The sequence below is a fragment of the Rhincodon typus genome, chromosome 26 (genome assembly GCF_021869965.1).
Source record: "Rhincodon typus isolate 14 chromosome 26, sRhiTyp1.1, whole genome shotgun sequence".
Classification (NCBI taxonomy): domain Eukaryota; kingdom Metazoa; phylum Chordata; class Chondrichthyes; order Orectolobiformes; family Rhincodontidae; genus Rhincodon; species Rhincodon typus.
In genome coordinates, this window is record NC_063357.1 from 15,313,438 (window position 1) to 15,336,812 (window position 23,375).

General features: G+C 38.7%; 1 protein-coding gene across 4 annotated transcripts in view; it reads left to right on the forward strand.

The window, feature by feature from the left end:
• The first annotated feature begins 9,095 nt into the window (after nt 1-9,095).
• The window catches only part of taok1a (TAO kinase 1a), a 163,478-nt gene continuing 149,198 nt past the window's right edge, over nt 9,096-23,375 (forward strand). Inside the window, exons 1-2 of one of the 4 annotated variants that reach the window (XM_048612459.1) lie at nt 9,096-9,397; nt 21,124-21,173. The gene's annotated coding sequence lies outside the window, so the exon portion shown is untranslated. The remainder of the gene's footprint in view (nt 9,398-21,123; nt 21,174-23,375) is intronic. The other 3 variants (XM_048612460.1, XM_048612458.1, XM_020532659.2) reach the window with 3 other exon arrangements.

Below are 23,375 nucleotides of genomic sequence, written 5' to 3' on the forward strand. Positions count from 1 at the left end.
TTGAAAAGGTGCATAGTTTAATACACAATTTTTGTATATGTATGTTTGGTCTACAGTCATAGTTTTAAGTCAATGAAACAAGTCACGGTCCTAGCTAATTTTTTAGATTTTTTTTAAACTTAGTTTTGAGTGAAAGCTTGAGTTTAAGTACATGCAAGGTAGGAATGTAACATGGAAATTCATCATAGTATGATAGTATGCAACATAGTAGGAATGCATTCCCCTAGGGCAAGACATTTCATAGAATCATTGCATCCTTACAGTGTGGAAGCAGGCAATTTGACCCATCGAGTCCCACACTGACTGTCCAAAGAGCATCCCGCCCAGACCCACCCCTTACCCTATCCCTGTAACCCACATTTCCCATGGCTAATCCACCTAACCTGCACATCTTTGGACTATGGGAGGAAACCCCCACAGACACAGGGAGAATGCGCAAACTTCACACGACAGTTGCCCGAGGGTGGAATGAATCCTGGATCCCTGGCGTAGTGAGGCAGCAGTGCTGATCACTGACCTGCCATGCAGCTGGAAAATTTAAATTCAAACAGTTGCTTAGCGTCTCAGATTTGCTAACAAACATTTTAATAATTGGGCTAAAGCATTTTATATAATTTCAAAACATACATTATTATTTCTACTGTATGTACTTACGAAATAAACTACTTGTGAAGAAACTTGATCCAAGCTTGCCTTCCATCAGCCAGAATCTAAAGTATCATATTTGAATGACTGAATTGGCTCTCAGTCTGAGTTGAGGAGTTCATTAGGGGAACTATTTACTGTGGATCAGAAGAACTTGTTGGTGAGTTGTAACTTATTGGCTTGAAATTATGTTTTACCATCATAGAAAAAAGCATAGAAAATTCTAATGTTCACTTATGATACTGCATATGACTACACTCAATGGCAATTCTCTCATCTTATCAAGAATGTTTTGAAGCACAGAACAGATAATAGAGTTAATTTTTGATGCTTGTTGCAGTTTCAATATTGTGGTTTGGCAGAATTATTTTGATATTTTATGTAACACCACTAGCTTTTCAAAGTAAAATGCAGTACAATAGCTCAATGATGTGTAGTCATATATTCAGTGTTTGTAATGGTAGGATATGACAGCACCATTACAGACTGACAACATTATTTTTGAAACTGCCAAAGCTTGAAACAGTATGCTTAAAATAAAACTTCCTTGGTTATTAACTAACTTGTCAAATGTACACAAAATACAAGGCATACATATTGAAATCAAAATTTACATATGCCATTTGTTTCCCCTATAGCTAAATTTGTGCAAATTAATTGCCTCTACTTGACATCCACCATTGATTCAGCAGATTTAGAATTAAGATATTAATATTGGACTTAAGCAGGTTCTCAGCAGCTTTCCTCAGTTGTCTTTGCCAAGAACTGCCAGAGTATTGAAAAGCAATAGTCTAGATTTTGTGGTCAGCACTGAAACAATTTCATTGGCTTCTGACCTCATGGAAAGCTGTAGACATTGATCTGATGATATTAGTGACATGAATGTTAGCTTTTGGGGTGTTAATTTGAACTGGCATTGAGTCAAGGAAATTTCCAAGTATCCAATCATTCTGATGTCATTGAGTAGGGTAAACATCCAATCACCTTGAATAATACATGTACAACAAGCCTGGTTAGTAAATGTTTGGATTATCTTTTTTTCCTTTTTTACATCATTTTACAGCAAGTGAAATAAATATCAAATAGGCAAGCATTAAGGTAGAAGATGAAATAACACAATCAGCCCTTTTTAATAAATGGGAGTTGCGTTGTTATTCAAATTGTAATGAATAAATTTGACATTTCAGAAATATAAACTAAGTTTTGAAAACTGACTTTGTTGATGCTTTTCATCTTGTTTCATCAGAATAATTTGCATGAACTACCAAAGAAATGGAAAAACAACATTTATGCTGGATGAGAGAAGAGCTGATTAGTTGTCAAACAGACCCTGGGGTAGAGGCATTACCTTTCCTTTTACTTCAGTATTCTTGCAAATTGTCCTGATGAGTGCAAGATGCAAAGCTTTGCCAAAATGTCTATCCTTTTCAGCAACAGTAAAGTTATGTTGCACCAAATGACTAAATATATAATTATGTTTTCAAGTCCAGAGATGTTATTTAGTAGTAATTATGTACTTCTTAAATGACCTGTAGTTTCCTGCTTTCTGCATTCCTCCTTTCTTATTTAAATATAATATAAAATATAAAGAAACCTTTCTGGGGATAATAGGAACTGCTGATGCTGGGGTCTGAGATAACAAGGTGTAGAGCTGGATGAACACAGCAGGTCAGGCCTCTGATGCTGCCTGGCCTGCTGTGTTTATCAAGAAGCCTTTCTATCTGCTTCATATTTTGGCTAACTTTCATTCTCTAATTTTTCTCTCCTTATTAATCTTTTAGTAATTCTTTATTTTTTTTAACATTCTGTCCAAGCTTCTGATCCATCACCTATCTTTGCAGAATTATATGTCTTTTGTTTGAGTTTGATATAATGTTTGACTTTTTTAGCTAACCACAGACATAGGTCCCTTGAAAATATAGTATTCTTGGAACCACACTTCTCTCCATCAAACTATATGGAAAATTCAAACAGTTTCACTATGAGATTAGTAAGTAATTCTATTGAATTGGTCAAAACAAGTTCTGGTAAATCCTGGTTGGTGCCATGCTGATCTAAGAAATTGTCCCAAAAACATTCATCGAATTCCTTATCAAGACTGCATTTTCTGATCCGTCTTTTCCAATTTATAATCATTTTAACTTTTAGATGATTTTCCATGATTTGTTCCTTGATACCATGCCCTACCACATAGTTATTGTTAGGGAACCTGTACACCATTCCCACAAGTGACCTCTTGCCTTTATCTTTCTCCATCTCTCCCCAGACTGCTCCTATATCCTGGTTTCCTGAATTTAGGTCATCCCTGTCTATTGCATTAATATCATCTTTAATTATCAAAACCACTCCTTCACTCTTTACTACTTCCCCGTCCTTCCTAAATGTCACCTACCTTTCAATATTCAGGTCTTAATCTAGGTCATCCTGCAGCCAAAACTCAGTCTTGGCCACAATACTTATTTATTTCAGTTTGTACTACTAGTTCATCTGTTTTGTTTCAAATGCTAAGTCAATTCAAATTGCTGATTCAAACACAGCAATTTAAGTTTTGCCCTTTTACTATTTTTATATTCTCTAGTCTTATCTGCTTATTTGCTCTGTATTCTTTGTCCCTTCCTGCCATTGTCTGTTTATCATTTTGCACATTGATTTCTTCCTCTGTCATCTTTTTCCCACTCTTGGATTCACATAACCTTCCAAATGGGGTCCTTTCCACCATTAGTTAGTTTAAAACCTGCTGTACCCTCCTAGTTATGCAATTCACAACAACGCCAGTCTCTGCACGGTTCAGATGCTGACTGTCCCTACAGTACAGATCCCACTTTCCCCAATATTAGTGCCGGTGCCCCATGAACTGGAACCTACTTCTCTCACACCCAATCTTTCAGCCATGCATTCATCTCTACTGATCTTGTTTACCCTATGCCAATTTGCACATGGCTCATAATAATCCAGAGATTATAGCCTTTGAAGTTCTGCATCATAATTTGGTGCCTAGCTCCCCATACTGGTTATGCATAACCTCTTTCCTAGTTCCACCTATGCCTTGGGTGCCCACACGGACCATATAACATGATCCTCCCCCTCCCACTGCAAGTTCTTCTCCAGCCCAGAGCAGATATACTGACCCCTGGCACCAGGCAGACAACACAGCCATCTGATTTCACACTCTTTGCTGTAGAGTACGGTGTCATTCCCCCAACTATGTTGCCCCCTACTACGACAATGTACTTTTTGGTTCCCCCCTGCGTGAATGGCTTTCTGTATCTCAGTCATTTTATTTGTCCATTATACAGCCCCCACTCTCATCCAAACAAACTGAGAAAACCTCAAATCTGTTGGGCAATTGCAGACGCTGACACTTTGCACTACTGTCCTCTGGGTCACCTTACCTGCTTCACTTTACCCTCCTGTACCTGACCACTGAACATATCAGAGCACCCTTTCCTATGATGTACAACTACCTCCTGGTACAAATCACAATATCTGTAGTTCAGCCTCCAGCTCATAAGCTGTGAGTCAAAGCTGCTCAGACTTCAAACACTTACTGCATAGTTTGCCCTGGATCACAATGGTATCCATGAGCTCTCACATGCTACAGTTTTGATACACCACCTGTACTGCTGTTCTTAATGAGTTTTTGATTAATTATTTAGCTACATTATCCACTTTTAATGTTGTTTTGTATGTGTTTTATTCATTTACTGCCAGTGCATATGGTATATCCAAAATTGAGAATAGAATATGCTTTAACCACTTCACAGATATTCACAAAACAGCTAATTCCTTCCCTGTAGTGGAGCAAGAACTGATCCCTAGCAATCTGCTTTCTGCTAACATTACTTTGGTCATCATTTTAATACCTTGTTGGGGGGGTGGGGGGGGGCACGATGGTGGGGGGTTAATCAATGAGTCCCTGGAGGTGTCTCCTGCAGACCCGGCTGTCTCCAGTCCCGACCTTCACCCTCTCTTATCCACTGCCCATTTAGAGTTGTCTTCCATAGGTCCAATTGTCTCCATTTCCAGAATGTAGGTCGGCAGTAACTTAGATGGGACTTGTCTGTTTTGAAAGGAGTTGAGTTGCATGAAGTCATCTTTTGCTGACTGTAAATGGTTTGACCCTGCAAAGGCCAGTATCCATTGTTTAATCCCAACTGCAAACGCACCTTACCACTTAGCTCTTTCTTAGTTTTTTCTATTGATTTATAAAAATTAAAGTTCAAATTGACGGAAGCCTTTACAACATCTGATGCTCTTCATTCAATCATGATAGAGTTTCATGCTAGTGTGCGTGTTAAGGTAAAAATAGTTATCCTTCAGACAGGGTTACATGTGGTTCTAAGGATATTTCACTTGACAAACTTAATTCTTGTAGCTGCAGCTAAAGTGGCAGTCAATCACATAGCTAATGATGAAAAGTGAACATGTATTTACGAATGTCTTATGCTACTTACAATAAAGATTCACCCATGCTATGTATGTATCCTCAGAAGGATTTTGTTATCCTTTCCCTCCCACTACGTCCAGGTTACTTTCCTGGGTCTGCAGCTGGGGGTGGAGGAAGCCTACCCTACAGTGGAGCCTGTTGGCCTTGGAGTTTTGGGTTGGCAACTCCAGGGATATTTGTGGCTAGAGGGTGTCCTTCAGGCTCACTTTCATTAGTTTGAACTGTCACAGGGTTGAGGATCACAGGCAGGATGGAGGTGGAGTGCCAGGCACCTCTGGAGTGTTGTGAGACTGGACCTTTGGAGAGGCTCCCAAATGTGGCTCCTCTTTCTGCTGAGAGATAGTAAGAACTGCCGATGCTGGAGTCAGAGATAACACGGTGTGGAGCTGGAGGAACACAGCAGGCCAGGCAGCATCAGAGAAGTTGCAAAGTTGATGTTTTGTGTCAGGACCCTTCTTCAGAAATGGGGAGGGGGAGGGGAGCTCAGAAATAAATAGAGAGGAGGAGTGGGGCTGGGGAAGGTAGGTGGGATGGTGGTAGGTGAGTGCAGGTAGAGAGTGGTGGAGATTGGTCAGTGAGGTGGGAGGGGCAGATAGGTGGGAGAGAAGATGGACAGGTTGCGTCAGGTCAAGGAGGGGGGGATGAGAGGGAGGGTTGGTCATGGGATGAGGCCGAGGATGGGGAGATTTTGAAACTGATAAATTCCATGTTTAGGCCATTGGGCTGTAGGCTCCTGAGGTGGAATATGAGGTGCTGCTCCTCCAGTTTGCGGGTGGTGTCATTGTGACATTGGAGGAGGCCCAGGATGGACATGTCACCCAGGGAATGGGAGGGGGAGTTAAAATAGTTTGCAACCGGAAGGTTTTGTTGTTTGTCGCATACAGAGTGCAGATGCTCTACAAAGTGGTCTCCGAGTCTCCGCTTGGTCTCACTGATGTAGAGGAGGCCACATCGGAGCAGTGGATGCAGTAGACCATGTTGCTGGATGTGCAGGTGAACCCCTGTCTAAAGTGGAAGGTTAGTTTTGTGCCTTGAATGGAGGTGAGGGGGTATGTATAAGGGCAGCTGTAGCACTTCCTGTGGTTGCAGGGAAAGGTACTGGGGGTCATGGGGATAGTGGGGAGTGTGGAGTGGATGAGGGAGTCGTGGAGCGAGTGGTCCCTACAAAAGGCAGATAGGGGTGGGGAGGAAATATATCTTTGGTTGTGGGGTTGGATTGTAGGTGGCAGAAGTGGCAGAGAATGATACATTGGATGCAGAGGTTGGTGGGGTGATGTGTGAGGACAAGGGGGATTCCGTCTTTATTTTTGTTGGGGGGAGGTGATATGAGCGCAGAGGTGCTGGAAACACAAGAGATGTGGTTGAGGGCATTTTTGATCACTGGTGGGGGGGAAGTTGCAGTCCTTGAAATAGGACGGCACTTGGGATGTGCGGGATGGAACGCACCATCTTGGGAGCAGACGTGGCGGAGGCGAAGGAATTGGGAGTATGGGATCACATTCTTGCAGGAAAGTGGGTGAGAAGAGGTGTAGTGTAGGTAGCTGTGGCTTGAAATAGATGTCAGTTTTGAGGCGGTCGCCAGAGATGGAGACAGAGAGGTCCAGGAAGGAGAGGGAGGTATTGGAGATGGTCCAGGTGAATTTGAGGTTGGGGTGAGAGGTGTTAGAAAAGTTGATGAACTGTTCAATCTCCTCATGGGAGCATGAGGTAGCGCCAGTACAGTCATCAATGTAGCGGAGGAAGAAGTGGGGGATAGTGCCAGTGTAGCAGCAGAAGAGGGACTGTTCCTGTTCCTGCTGGGTGCCTACTGGAATTACCTTGATTCTGTGTAGGAAAATGTGCCTGGAGTGAAGTCAAGGTCACTTGTTTTCCTGTCACCATGCTGTTCATGCTCAATACCAATACCTACTGAGATGGAATGCAGATCTGGTAGACACCAAGTGTGCTGGACCTGGCTCTCCGTGGCAGCTGCCAACCATTTGATGGAGATAGTCAGATGCTTGCAGATTTACAGATTGGCATTGGTGGACTCATGCAATCTTCTATCCAGTTTACTGAGTACCTTTGCCAAACCAGTTTGCTGCTTCTGTGTCTTGTTATGCACTTTAATGAACTTATTAATGACTGATGCCATGAGGTCCTCTCCACACTGGTGCTGAGCAGGGATGTGATTTCCAGCAGTTCTCTGAGTGCCAATGACCCGGTGGTATTTCTTCCTCAGACAGCTGGGGAGAGGTGGCAATGATGTTCTTGGAAATCTTGCTTTGTCATATCATCTTACCCCAATTTCCTGCAATATTTGCTGATAATGAAGATCACTGAATCTTGAATTCTATTTTGATGACCAGTACTAGATGTGCTACTGCTAAATATAACGACATTGTCCTTGAAGCGTCAATCTTTTATTTGCTCCTCTAGTTTAAGTGTTTTGTTCAGTTTTTGGTGGTTTCCCTTGCTTGCCATACATGTGTTTTTTCCAGCAGGGGTCAGTGGATAGTGATCAGAATAACAACAAAATAATTGTTTTCCCCCAATCTAGTCCAGAAACGTTGACATCAAAAGTGGTGTGTTTGCAAACACCTCAGTTGAGATGAGTAAAGAATGGGAATTGAAATGAGATCTTTTCTCACTTAATCTCTTCAACTGTTTTGCTTAGGCAATAAATTACAAATTGAATCAACATTATGGATGAACAAGTGAGATTCCTGGACAGACTGGAACACATACTACAACACTTAAGAAAAATATGTTCTATTTCTTCAAGGAAATGGATATGATTTATATCCCAATGAAGAAAATGCAAACTACCTGATTGAATATTCAACTACCTGGATAATAATGACAAACGTAAGATATAAAGTAAAATGGAGAGATAGTTGGCTTACAAATGGTGCCAAGTGCAGCATTGAATTACACACACTCTAAAGTCCTAAATTTTGAGTCCCAATTTGTATCGAATGGTCTGCTCTCAGCTGGACAACGTGTGCATATTGCAATTGGCCTCAGCAGCACTGGGCTAGGAAGGGGGAAAAGTTGAACTGAGATTTCCACTCTCAAGCATCTATCTGCTGATCATAGCCTGGTCTGTTGGGTGTTGGCAGATAATGAGGAGGAGAAATGGGGTGGGTGGGGCGAGTTGGACTTGCCTCTTTTAACATACCATAACAGCCTGCTGCTGACAGTCCAACTGGCTGGCCTTCAGGCAAGAATGCTCACTTGCGGGTAGTGAGCGGAAACTGTTTTAGCCCAGTGCCCTTCAAAGCAAAAAAAAGGCTGGGAATTACAGAGAGAAAGACAGAGTATGCGTGCGTGGGTTCAAACAGTGTTATCTGACCCTTCCCTGTACGTACTGAGACGTCAGCCTGAAGTGGGGGGGGAGGAAGGAGAGGAAAAGTGAAAGTTACAAAAAGTCTGTTCAGGAGCTCGCGTGTCGGGAGGGGACAGGAGAGAATGGGAAAGAGGGGAAATGAATGGGGGAAGGTGAGAAAGGGGCCGAATGAAGGAGGGGGACAAAAGGGGCAGAATGGGAGGGAGAACATGGGAGGCGGAGAAGGGAAGAACGTGGGGGGAAGAGGAAGAGAGAAGGAAGCGGGGAGGAGGTGAAGGCGAAAGGGCGAGAATGTGGAAGAGGTTGAGGGAAGCGGGGGGTGCGAGGGTGGGCGGAGGGGGCGGAGCGAAGGTCGTGGAGGCGGAGCTCCCGGTGTAGGGGCGGGGCTCCCAGGATGGGGGCGGAGCTAGAGTTGGAATCTCGCGAGAGCAGTGCACGGGACTTGTGGGGCTGCGGTTGGAGCGACACCAGAGGAGGTGGTGGATAGAAACAACTCCCCTCCCTCAACACCCCATTGAAAACAAACAAAACAACAAACTAAAACAACTCTTTTAAAAAAATTATATATACACGACATCAAAAAAAACACGGGATTTTTTTTTCCTCCCCGTTTTGCTTTTGAAGGTGGTGGGGGGGGGGGGGGAACGCGAAGGGGGGGAGGAGAGGAGAGGAGAGGGAAGGGGCGGGGACCCACCGAGAGACCCAGGGCTGGAGCTGTCGAGTTCATCTGCTCTCCCTGCACCCGGGGGAGGGCGGAGCGACCGCCAACCGGGGCGGATGCTGGAAGAAGCGGCGGCCGGAGACGGGGAGGCCGAGAGCAATCTGTGAGGTAAATGTGCGCATAATCCGTCCCTTCACTTCCGCCATCTTGAGAGAGAGAGAGGGAAAAATTGGGAGGAGTTTTTGCTCCACTTCTGACATTAATTTTCTCCTCGATTTGTGGCCGGATTGGTTTGAAGGGCAGTCGCTTCATATCGGTGAGTCCGAGGGTTTTCCCTCTTATTTTTCCTATCTTTCTCTACTCCTACCCTCTTTCCCTCCCCTCCCAGTAAAATTGTATCATTCACACCGCGCCAACCCCCCCCCCCCCACCATACCACCTTTTTCACCCATAAATTCTCCTCAATGACTGACTGTATATTTTCATTATGAAGAAATGCAGGATTCCGATGTCCCAAATTCCTTCCCCTCTCTCTCTTTCTCTCTGACTGCAATGCTGGTACGAGCTTGCGTACATCCGTCATGTCTGTTTGTCAGAGAGGGGGAGAAAAAACATTAGGATAAAGAAAGCCTTTATTAGAAAGGCAGGGTCTGTGTTTTTCACCACTTTTTCTTAATGCACGATTTTCACTCGGTTGCGGGTCGTTATTAGTTGAACATTTTTCGAGTGTTTACAAACCTGCAAAAGAGTCGTGACAGTATTCTCGAAGGTTGGTGTTTACGATCTTTTCAGAGAATTTGATGGGCCCCCTCCCTCTTTTTTTCTCCCTTTGGATCATGTATATGACAAATTCGTCCTTCATTTAGGAAAAAAAAGCAAGCCTTCCCTCACGCGTTCAAGTTGTGTCAGTATTGATAAATACTGTGCTGCATTGGGTATAATTTAAAAGTCCAATACAGGGTGGGAGAAGATTGCAATCAAGCTATAAAGGGGTACCTTAATTTTAATATGTTTTTAATATTTGAATTTGGCGTGTAAAAGTCTTCATTTTAATAAGTTAGTCATCGTTTTGAGTAAAATAAAACAAAAGCATTTACTGTCATAAACAGACTTTTAACTTGTATAATGCTAGACATTTTGGTAAAAAAATATCTTTAGCTCTAGATGTTTACAGTTTATTCTTAGACTATGTAAACTGTCGATTAACGTAGGCTGAGCAAAATATTTTTGAACATCATTTGCTAAAATACTGCAAACTGTAATATATCTGGGGTGAATTGTATTATTCTATTGTCATTTACATCTCAAAGAATGATGACCTACAGTACATTTGTCTTCAGGGAGGTTGTAATACAGTGCTAATGTCGTTGGACTAGTAAGCCAGAGTGCAGAGTGGTTCAATATCAATGTGCTGATGAAATTTAGCTTCAACAAATTAATAAATATGGAATTGTAAATTAGTGTCAGTAATGGTGAAACTGTTGGTTGTCATTAAAAAAACACTGGTTTACTAATGTAATTTTGAGCAAGAGGTCAGAATTCCTTAGCTGGTCTGGCCTAAATGTGTCTCCAGAATCCTGAACTGCCCTCTGAAACTGCTGGTATAGATACCAAATAGACTTCAAGAAAGTGTTTCATAATCACCTTCTCAAGTGCAATTATGCTAAACAAGTAGACATATAGGTTGTGATTTCATTCCAGATTTTCAACATGATACACAAGGAACTCTTAATCGATATGTATAGAACTTTTAATATTTCAAAGAAGTAATGAGATATTGAATGTTTTGTTGGAATCAACTGAGTCTGATTGATGTTTCTCACCCTCTAAACCTGTAAGGTGTTGTGGAGCCTGTGATAAATAGTGGTGATGACACATTGGTTTGCGTATAATCCTGCAAGTAAACTCCAAATTCAGTTATTCATTGCTGAATGAAGGAAACAAGGTTAAAAACTACCACGTGTATACACAGTGAATAATGATTTCTGGGAGTTGTCACAAAGCAGTATTTTGAAGGAGAGCTTCATATCACAGAAAATCTTGAACGTTTTAAACCTATCGTCTGTACCCCCTCTGTTAGTTAACTGCCATGACATTTCTTTATATGTTTTTGTTCATTGAGGGTTTTTTGTTCAGTTTTGCCTTTTCTGTTGGACTTGACTGCAGCTGCAAGTTTGTATTGTATATTGTCAATCATTAAGCTAAGTGTGCAACTGATTATTTTTAAGTTCATGGAAAACTTGCTGTTGATTAGTGTGTAGGTTACGCCCTCACTTTTAAAGCCTGGAAGTTGGAGCATGGGAGAATTTCTTTTAGGCATTTTTTAAAAAAAATGTGTAGAACATTTCAAGGCATCTGTAGTTCAACAACACCTGACATTAAATTTGAGTGAAGTTTAATGTTTAAAATGCTGTATTTAAATAGTAAAGAGGGAATTATGCTGATAATTTAACATGGATGAATTCTAAATTTAAACTATTGCTATACATTGAAGGAATTTTTTATAATTGCTAAATTGATATTTCTTTATTCAGGTTCAATATAACTAGTATATTGTTAAATTCTATAATTCCAGGTGACATCATCTTGTGATTGCTAAAATTATGCTGTTTGTCTTCCTCCATATTTATTGCAAGGATTATAGACGATTATTTAATATTGTTAATCATCCTTCCTGTACTCGCATTCAAACCATTATTTGTCATGCGTTATCAGTTTTGATATAAAAGCTGGAAAATGCTAAATTTTTTCAAAAGAAAATTCAAATTTGTGTTTGAAAAGAGAAAACTACATTTTCAAATGCAGTCGCATTTGCAAAGAAATGCCTGACAGATTTTTAAAAAATCAATATTTAGTTCTCATCAAAACCTTTCACTTCTACGCAGCTTGTCATATGAGATCAGTGGAATTTTTATTTCCGTTGTATCAAATGATATTACAACTTTGTTTGATTATCGTTTGTTCATGGGGTGAAATGAAAGATTAAATTGCATCATAACTGAAAAATCCAATGATGTGCAGAGTGCAAATTAGCATAGATTTATTAGACAAAGGACTGTTACACTTACAATGGACTAGTGGAAGTGTAACCTGGGCTATCAGAATAGTGAAAGAAAATGCTGATGACTGAATTGTATCTTTTTTGAGAAGCTTATTTGCAATTTTAGCTATCCCCCTATAGGCAGTTTGCATATGTCAAGGCGCAATTTTTAAAGTTTCTATTACAACAGCCAGTTGAATTGCTGTTTCAAGATTCTGGAGCCTTAATTTCAAGCTTTGTAACTAAGATGTTGCACAGATCTCAAATTTCCTTTGCTAATTGCAGAAGTAGCATTTGAATTTAAAGCACATGTTGTTTAAAAAAAAATTTCGCAAGAGAAAGCACATGATGTTTATCAAAAATAACTTTTTGACCTTGACAAGTAAGTTTCTCATTTTCATTTTGAATATTTGTTGTATTATTTCAGTGAAAAGTTGACATTTTCAATGGAGAAAAGATGTATTTTTGTGGAGAATATTCTGTGCTGATTCAAATTTACTGATCCACATGGAAAAAGGTTTTTTAAAATTCTTTTGTGGTTTTCCAGATTTCTGCCTTAATTTTTCTTTTAAAAAAATCAGACTACTTATACTTTTTTCCCCTCTCTTAGTTTGCCTAATTCTTCTTTGATTAAGAAATGTAATCTGGAAGCAATTAATTTGTTGATCACTAGCTGACAAAGGCACATCAGTTGTGTCAACTGTACATGCTCGAAGGTGAAAGTTTTTTAATTCTCAATTTAAGATGAGTTAACTGATCTTAGCAGGAGTAACAGGTTGAGGCACTGCATTTGTTTCAGCTCTTGTTATCTAGGGAGGGACAAATCAAAGTCAGCCAAGACTTTTGTACTTGCTGCTAGAAGATGTGCTTTCATGGGTTTTTGATTAGATATAATCAGGGTTGATAATACTCTTCACAGTTGGTTAGCTTGCCAATATCCTTGCACATGAAGAATGACTTGGGCTGCCATTGCTTTTGAATTGTACACCAGCAAAGGTCTGTGTTTTCAGGGTGAGAAAAGAGGGAAAAGAAACACTTGTTCTGTGGACAGGGTTTCTCTTTGGGGGAGGTAGTCAAATTTGTGGTGAATTTTTGTGGCAATTTTTACTTGCTTGAAACAATTTCTGTATTCTCGGATGAATGGATTTTAATGCAACTCTTCGTTGTCAAGGCTTAAATTTGAGATTGTTGCTTTCAAACATTTTTCATATCATGCTTTACTTCTGATTCTGATCACATTGTTTCAATTTTGACTGTTTTGTTAGATATTTGATATTGTTTCTAGACTCTTTTAACCATTCTACTTTTGTACTCTGTTTCTGTTTTGTAGTATGCTACAATTTAGATGTCTTTGGTTAAAACACCATGCACAAAAAATAGTCAAAATGTTTGCATTATGGTACTTGGGTCTTTGTATTACAATAGGCCTGCACAAGGAATAGATTTCAATGCTATTGTTTAGCACGATGCATATTCAAGTTAAAAATGACATATGACACAGCACAATTTAACATTAAGTGGTATTTGATCTAATGAAATGTGAAACTGAACAAAACTTTATATAAAAGGTGTTTAACTCTCTCTGGGCCTTTACTTGCCCAAATCGATAAGGTTGCCTTGAAAATTGGACCAGAGTATGAGTTATTGAGGCTTCAAAGTCTATTAATATTGGGTTTGACGTGCGGTGGTGATTGCCAAACTGGAAAAAGGCAAAGTTAGTATTTAGCTGATGAATAGTATAAATATAAAAAGAAAATATTAAAATGACAACTAGTATTAATCTTCTTTGTCTGTCTACAGCTATGTACGTCTTGAATCTCTGTACAGATTTTAGATGTAACTCAATGGTTCAGCTTTCAGATTAGTTTGTTTTTAATATTAAGTTATTCTGTTTTTATTATAGACTCATTAATTTCACTTCCTTTCAGCTACGATCACAGTTTTCGCCAATAACACAATGATGGAAAAAAAGTAAAAAAAATACTAAATCCAAGACTCACATCTTCCTGTAGTGAATAGCATTACAGGATTTAGATAGAAAACACTTTGAATAGTATTAGAATCTCCAAAGGACATGTATTAAAAGAGCTAACAGTAAAGTTGAGCATCCTTTTTAAAAGGATATGATAGATTGTTTAAGAAAAGATATGTAGAGATAAGGACATTGAGATAAGATAAGGGATCTGATCAATAGGATTACAGCTACTGTTTGTGTGAGTCATGAACTAGTACAGATTGGATTGACTGGTCTGTTTTATGTTATAATTTCTGCATATGTTGGGGCATTCCAGCTGTCTGCCTTGCAACCCTCCTGATACCAAATGCACTATTACTTTACTCAGGACTGCAGGAACAGCTTTTGGGCTCTTCGTTCTTCGGGCATTTAAATTTTGCCTTAACTGTGTGCTTCAGTTTACTCTTGGTGTTAACTTAGTAGCCATGGTACTGAATATGCACTGCTGCTGAAACTCTCTATTGATTCTGTAAGCTCTAAACTGCTCCGGTGCTCTCATACACCTGCCTACTTCAGCTGTACTTTCTGGGGCATTCTTCCTAAATCTTTGTACCTCTACTTCTGTTATGCCAGCTTGGCTCAGTGATAGCCATTTTACCTGAGTCACACATTTCTGGATTCAGTCTCCTTTCATGATACGAGAACATGATATGTGCTGATGTTCAATTGAATTGTTAGGAACGAAATTGTGTTTAGTTGGAGATGTTATACTAAAGCTCCATTCCCCATTCAGGTAGATGTATACTCTCCTGTGGGACTTCATGGACATGGAATTGCTGAATTCACAAAGGGAAACCAACTCCTAGGGTGGAGCTTTAGAGCTTCCACCTAAGTTTAACACACAAAAAAGTGCAGCGTATAGAAACAAGAAAGAGAAACTCATTCCATTTTGTAACTGGACAGTTTTCTGTCAGTCTCAACAAAAAGTTTATTACTTTGTTTTTCAGAAACTAAAGCTCTGATTATGCTAGTGCAAAAGTTCCATTGGTATATTTTAGCAAAAATGAACAGAAATATTGCCCAGTGTTCTGATCTACCATCAATCACCAGCAAAAACAGATTAATTTGTTCATTTATTTCATCGCTCTTTGAGAGACCTGTAATGCTGCTGCCCTTATGAATAGTAACTTCGCTTCCATATAAAAGTATTAGTTGGTTGTGCAGTACTTTGGAATATCCCTTTGATACGAAGCAAACTTAAGAAATGTAAATTCTGTACGTTTGTTAAAATTATTATTTAAACCGACCTTTTCAACCAAATTTTTGCTCATCCCTAATGATTTCTCCAAAGTGCCACGGGGCTTTGTGCATTTATACATTAGCTTTCATGTAAAATATGAACTTCTTGAATTGTTCTGTGTTTGCAAACAACATACAGTTTGACCATGTTCCTGAGATTTTCTATTTAACTGTTATGGAATGCCCTACTTCCTTAACTGTCATATGTAATTTAAGCTACTTAAATGATCTTCTTCAATCTCTATTGAACTGAAGGACAGTCGTACTAGTGTGGAGGTACACAAAATATTGTGAAATTCATAAAAGTGGCAAGTCTTTTGAAAAACAGGGCAATGCTAATTGAGCTGTACACTTTTCATGGTGTACGAATTTAGTTTTTGGTTTGGATGAGCATTGGAAAACAAAACCCAAAGTGCTGCAGTTTAGAATGAGGGACCGGGACAGACTGGTTTGCTGTACAGAGGCAACGTGGACTCTAGCCTGTTTAGACTCTTTCTGTGACATAAATGACTTTTTTTTTTTAGAAGTTCATTATTTTAAGTGTTTCTTGACCAAAATACTTATGACTGTTAATGTTGAAAGAATTGTTTATCTATTTCCATAGTCTAGAGAATATTTGTATATAGCAAACCATTGTCCACAAGTGACAAAAATAATCCGTTCTACTTGATGTGAAGATGTTCTGTAAAACTGACCATCAATAAGTTCATACTGATGTTTCAGTATAACAGCTCTGTATGTCATCCTAATTTTTTTTGGCGGGGGAGCGATGACTGTTTGGGTATTTGCACACTATTACAAATAATATATGCACATTATTTTGTCAAGGTCATGCATGTTTCAGTGTTACAGAAAATAAATTCTAACTTTTTAAATCTGTGGAATGTATCAACACACCCCTTTTGTGATGAAATCAAGCTGTGCTGTTGTAACAGTGTATGATGCAGTGGACTTGATGTTACTTAGTAAAGTAGTTAACAATTCATCAGTGTAGAATACTACTTTTATTTTCAGTTCAGAAGTTTGTAGAATTGATTTAGATGGCCTTGATTATGCTTCATTAAAAAGCTTCTAAAAAGTTGAGTCGTCATCAGTTGAGAATACAGTCCTCCTCATACTTGTAATTACCAACTCCATTACATGCCAAATATGATTTTGTAATCTCTCCTTTCAGACCAAAAAAAGTCATCATTATTGGTTGGTTAATATTCTAGAACTGGTGCTGGTGTCTTCAAAAAAAGAAGTACTAAATGCCATGTTTTCAAATGTAAGCTTAGCTTTGACACTGAGTTTACTTATTCACTGAATGAAACAATACTGGCAGTATAATTATGGTTTATCTTTCTTCAAACCTATTATTTGTGTGATAGCATCTCAGTTGAGATGGCCTTGATCAGTCAGTGTCCCTGCGTCAAGTTAGATTGAAGTTTTGTTTTCCTTTAGCCATCATGTCTTTTTCCCCAAAGAAGCTTCAGCTTTATACCAGTAAGAGTTTATAAATGACATTCATGCATGTTTAGCTACATTGCTGGAATTGTTGTGCTTCGTAAAATAATTGTGTTGCTATTAACTTGGTAAAATTATAGAAAATAGAACTTTTAACAAATTATATATATTTGTTTCAATTTTCAAAATTTCTAACATCACAGTCTGTAATACTTGCTGATTAGGCTGGAAGGATCACAATCAGAGCCAGTAACAGCTGCAAAGCAGAAAAATTCTATTCAAACTATGGTTTACAGAATTTTTAAATTGTTACAATCCCATTGGGAGTATTTTTTGTGCAATTTTTGAAAGCCATTGGTGCAAGTAACTAAATGACCATTGCCTGCCTGTTAACATCCTCATCCGCACATAAAGGCAGGAGCTAATACAGGATATAGGGGTTAACTAACAGCAACAAAACAGGATCATACGAACAAATAGATGATTCGTAGTCTGCCAATAGCTTAATCTTCTATTGGGCACTGTTGCATTTGACTGAGTATAGTAGTCAAAAGCAGTTCTTTTTGCAGGAGAAAGTTGCTACTTTTCCCCAAAGCACAGCAATTTAATTCTTGTGAAACAAAATAAGTGAAGAACTTTAACAGATTGTCTCATCATTTGATGAGACAAACATTTGTAAAGGTTTTATTAATTGCTTTATATTCAACAAAATATGTTTGTTAATTTGGAATATCTTGATGTCTGCCCTAGTGGCCAATTAAGTACAGTCGCCCACATATATATTTTCTAGCCAACGTGTTCAGAGATGTTGTTATTACACACTACTGGAGCAGGTGGGACTTGAACCTGGGTCTCCTAGCCCAGAGTTGGGGACGCTGTCATTATACCACAAGAACCACCAGTTTATACCAACAACACTGGAAGCAGGGCTAGTTAGTTAGCCAAAGAAACAGAACCCAAAGGTCAACCTAATGTACCAATGTGAGAGAAAATAATCCTTGAAAATGTTGGACTTCAAAGTTGAGAACCCACAATCTAATAAATTAGAGATGGACTGTTGACTGTCATTGTAGACAATGATGGATATAACGATGGGTATGAAACCATATATACCTGAAGTATGATTCACATTCTGGGCTAATTTAGCTCGAATTTGCAAAGAGACCATTTGATGTTCTATATTTCATCTCTGGGCCTACAAGGAGGAAAGTTGCTCAGGCTTGTTGCTCACTGGTAAGGCCTAATTCATAAGTGTGCTTGCATGATTTTTGAATAAGTTGGTTCTTGATACTTTCTACATTCGAGTTGCATGCTGACTCTAAACTGGTCCAGAACCGAAACATCAGCTTTCCTGCTCCTCTGATGCTGCTTGGCCTGCTGTGTTCATCCAGCTCTACACCTTGTTATCTCAGATTCTCCAGCATCTACGGTTCCTACTATCTCTGAAGGTTAACTCAAATGTGTGTTACAAACATATTAGGGACCTTTAATTTTTTTATAGAGAGATCTGAGCACCCAGTGATTAATTTTCAGAAGTACACCATATCTGTTTGGTTTTTAAAAACAAAAACAAAAGTTAAACAAAGTAAGCCCCACAAAATAATCACAATAGCTTATAAAGACTAATTCTGTAAACTCAGTTCTACTTTATACTTCCTTTCAAGTATATTGCTTTGTCTTATGAAATCTTGAAGGTCCCTTCACTACTTCTGGCACCAATCCAAAAAATGTGCCACAGACTTCCTGAATTTATTTTAATTCTCAGTATTCTCAGTTGAATACTATTCTTGGTGGTGTAGATTACACATGGATTTTTGCATTAACTTTTGGCTAAGCCTTCGTCCAGTTTTCTTGAACTGGTTTGCTTGCATTGCTTCAGCACAGCTCTTACAAAGCTAACTATTGAAATTGACTGCTATCTTCCACAAGACTGAGGATGATGTAGATTTCTCCCGTGAGCTGCAAGCTAGAGCAAATTTTCTAGGTACTGTTTTCCCCCCACCCCAATCCAAACTGAAATGCCTGTTTCTGTCTGCAAAAACACATGTATAAATTGAATGGAAGCACCTTCTAACCAAGTTTCACACTGAATTCCTGCCAATATGGCATGCATTAGGTTGATCCAAGCTGAAATGCAATAGCTATTTTACCTTCAGCCCAACTCTTTGATTCTGCAACCCTCGTAAACAGTTAATATTTCTAATGAAGTTTTATGGCTCTTTCTGCTGGCTACAAGCTTATTAACAGATTATTTGTTAAAATTGGTCTTGACTATCAATTCTAGTATTGGAGGACAAACTTAGGTCAGTTTTTGTTTAAACCTAGGTTATTTAGAGCTATGTTTACATGGCAGGTTTTTTTGTTTTCTCAACCCAATGCTTTATCTACAGTTAGAATTTTTATCCTTTAAACTAAACAAAATTCTAAAATCTGAGTTGTTTGATTTTTGCAGCACATGAGGTAATGAAAGTTTTTGTATGCAGTTGTAGAAATGTATCCTGGCAAACTCCAGGATCTTCAGCTGAGAATGGAACTGGAGAAATCTGGAGTTAGGGTGGGTGGAGGTTGTTTGGGAGAATGGTAGGAGGAACGCCATTATCTCGCTAAGCTGTAAGATATGACCAATTGCTTAATTTTTCCTCCTGATCAAACAGTTATTTGTTACACAAAGTAGGGGCAAACATCCTCAAGGAAGGACTATTTTAATGACATGACATTCCACTGACCATAATACGATTTTTTTAAAAAATCAATAGATAACCTGACTGTTTTTCATCCTGTGTTAATGCAGATTATTGTAAAATCAATGGGTCTGTCACCAGAATTTCAGTGGGATATGATAGTTAGTGATGATCAAGGTGGTGTTTCATGTGTATTCATCTATGAATAGTAATGAGGCTTTGACACTGGGAGGAGAACTAATTTACATGATCAAATTTCATAGGATCCCTACAGTGTGGAAACAGGCCATTTGACCCAATGCTTCCACACCAACCCTCATCTCTTCTTTCCCACTAATCCATCAACAAGCCAATGTAGCTCTTTCTGGTATGATTGCCTGTCACTGTTCAGAGCTATGTAAGTACAGTTTCACTGTTTCCAAACTCCAAATTATTTAACTTTGATTTTGATTGTTACTCCTCGTTTTTCTATAGCTGTTGAATCTTACTGGGACATGGTTTTGTGGTACTGGCAACCTCTGTTATCTCTCCCAATTGATGATTCTTCATGCTTAAACTCATACCACAACTTTTCGCAGTTGTGGTATGACTGTGTAGAGCAACAGAATCAAGTCCTCATCTGTATCTCATATATATTTTATTGAACCAAGTAGGAACCTTGGTTACATTCACTCTTTTTTCATCTAAAGAACCTTCCCTGGATCTAAGGAACTTCAGAAAACTAAAACCAATATATCAACTGTCTCATTAACCACTTCATTCAGAACTGAGGGTGAAGTCCATGATGACTTGTTCAGCCAGCCATTCCAACAATTTGCTCAGTATCACTTATTCCCTTCCATTTCCCCAATAGTACAGTTAAGGGCAACTTTCTTGATGAAGGAAAATGCTAGCAAAAGCACCTCGTTTCACTAACTCCCTTACTCATCCAACTGTCAGCTCTATTTTCAAAGTCACATTGAGATAACTCTGTTTATATGCTTTGAAACTAGAGTTAGCTCAGCCCAAGATAGAGAAAACACTTAATCTGGTTTCTTTAGCTAACTTTAGAATCGTAGAATCCATACAGTGCCAATTGGCCCATTGAGTCTGCACTGACCCTCTGAAGAGCATCCCACCCAGGCCCCCACCCTATCTCTGAAACCCCATGCTGCTTTCAACTTGAGAGTTCATAACTGCTTAAGTCTGGATGAAATTTAAACAGTAAATTACAATAAAATATTAAACATGAAATTTAAGCAGTTAGATTTTTAGAGATTTAAGAATTCCTTTACTCACCTAATTTGTACCTGAACTAAGTTTCCACAGTCTTTAACAGTGGTTTAAAAATTATTTTGCCTGAAACTGATCCTGTCCACAAAGTTGGTCACACTCTAGATCAATATGATGAGTGGTGGATCTCTGCCATTTGCAGCCATTTGAAGAGGCTCTTCAAATTATTAAGACCCTCTAGAACACCCCTGTTCTGGGAAGTCGGTAAGTAGATGAGATCTGTTCATTTTAACAGTCCTGCAGAGAAAAGTGCTTGTATATTAGGAGGTGTATAATACAATTAACATACAAATTAGGAGCAGGCCATTTGGATCTTCTTTCTAACTATAATCAATTATACTTTATTTCAGAACGTATAACCTGCAAATTCAGCTGAGGTGGATCTTGAACTGGACCTCAAGTGAATATGAGCTTCCCATAAGCATGATATATATTTGAGCTAATGTTTAAGATGTTCTTTCACTTTTATTTATGCGGTGGACTTAGACATCATGTGATTAAATAAGTTAGCTGTTTGCAGTCAGAAATCCAAAGGAAGATGCTCTTAACACGATTATTGTAATCAAGCAACAGTATCTTTTGAGGTATTTGTATCTGAGACTTGTAATGTGTGCATTATGCTAAAGTCTTGATTAATGAGTGTCAGACAGGTTCTCACTGACCCACTTCTAATTTGATTTCCTTGTACTTTGAGCTTATAGTTCTAAATGATGCAGTGCTGCATAGTTAGCTCTTTATCGTGGCATAAATTTGACTAGACTGAAGTTCATGTTCCTATTGTTATTGTATTGACTTGCATGGTTTTGTTTAAAGATTTGTGACTCCTTTGAAAGGATGCAGAGTTTTTATTTGATTATAAACTGCAGAAGACTTCATGGGTGTCATGGGAAAATTAAGTGATCATGTAGATTTACTTAACATATACCTCTGTTGTTAAATTGCTCATCCTTTGTTCCCAATAAGTCTTTCCAATCATTGAAGATGAAATGAAATTTGGAAACAGCAAGAATGCTAAATTAACTTCAAAACTATAGTTACATTGGCTAAGAAATGTTGATTTATCTATAAATTTGCATGTGCAAGTGTAATAAATGTTTGTCTGTTTGTAATATTAAAATGCGATAACCAACGCACTATATTGAAGTTTCATTAAATGGAAGGCTCTGAATGATTTTTATTGCTCAATGAGTAAAAGAAACGTTTATGGTGAGCTTGTCACTACGTCCTGTAGAGATTTTCCTGCATTCTCGGGGATCAACATGAGCTATAATATTATAGTTTTCTAGGGTGTGGATGCACAGCTGCATTTCATTTGTATCTGCTGTCTTACTGTGGAGCCACATTTCTATCCCTTTCCCTTGGGTCGAGAATGGAGGGCTAAAAAAGCAATAACGCTTTGGCCTGTGAAGCAAAATAGAAAGAACAGATTTCACTTGTGCAGTCTTTTGAACCTGGGCTTTAGGAAGTGAGTTTTAAATGCTTCTTTACCGAATCAGGGATTCCTAAGTGTTTTAATTAAAATTGCTCAGAATGTATTCACTGCAGGATTAATGCAGATTTTTAAAAAAATCCCAAGTATTGAATCAGAAACTAGCACCTTAGTCTTGTTACAACTGCAGAGAGATGTTATTTGGATGAAGACTTCATGAGCAACAATAGATGATGAACTAAACACTTAGGTTAAACTAGAAGACTTTGTTTCAACAGTGAAGTGTTTTTCTAATGGAATTTGCCATTTCCTTCATTGCTGACAAATATTATGCTCGTAACAAAAATATGTAGCTATAAAAATTATTACTGTAAACAATCTTTTATTTTTCTGTATTTTGGACTGTTGACTGAAATGGGAAAAGAATGGTTTCAAGAACCATTGATTGCTGAAGGATTACTGCAGTTTTTACATGAGTAACCTGACATTCACTGTAAGCATTATTTACACAGTTGCTTGGTCAAGCAGTAGTTGAAGTGCAGTTTGTAGATGAAATGGAGATTCAGCCAGCAACAGTAGGAACTAGTCTGGACTGGTGACCAGTTATCAACGACAACGCCTTCTGGCTGCCACCAACTATGTGAATAGTTCTCAGGTAGCTGAACGACTTGGACCTGTAAATGAGAGGGGGCATAACCTTCAGATCTTCACCAGCTCGAGAGTTGACATTGTTCTCTATAATAAAAGCTACTTTAAGCCTGAAGAAAGCCAGTGGAATTTTCCTTTTGTAAATGTGTACCAGCCACTCCTTGCCTCCTGCAAACCAATGAAAGCATCCAGAAAAGGAAGACCATAGAGCAGTGTTTTGATTTACAGAAGAATTATCTCAGCAAATTCCATGAACAGGAACCAGTGAACTGCTTTCACGATTTTCCTTTGGCTACAACACCCATGTTTTTCTTCCTGTGTCTGTCTGTCTTTTATAAGGGAGTTAGAGTTTTAACTAGTAGAGTTTAGAGTTAAGCAAAGGTTTATGTTTGTTTACCTGTAGCTAAAGTATTTATTTGTAATACATTGTAATTCTTAAAGTACAGAAACCTAGACCATGTTTTCTGTCAACCTGGGTGTAAAAGACAGGTAAGTTGGGGAATTCTGCAAAGTTTTAAAAATCTT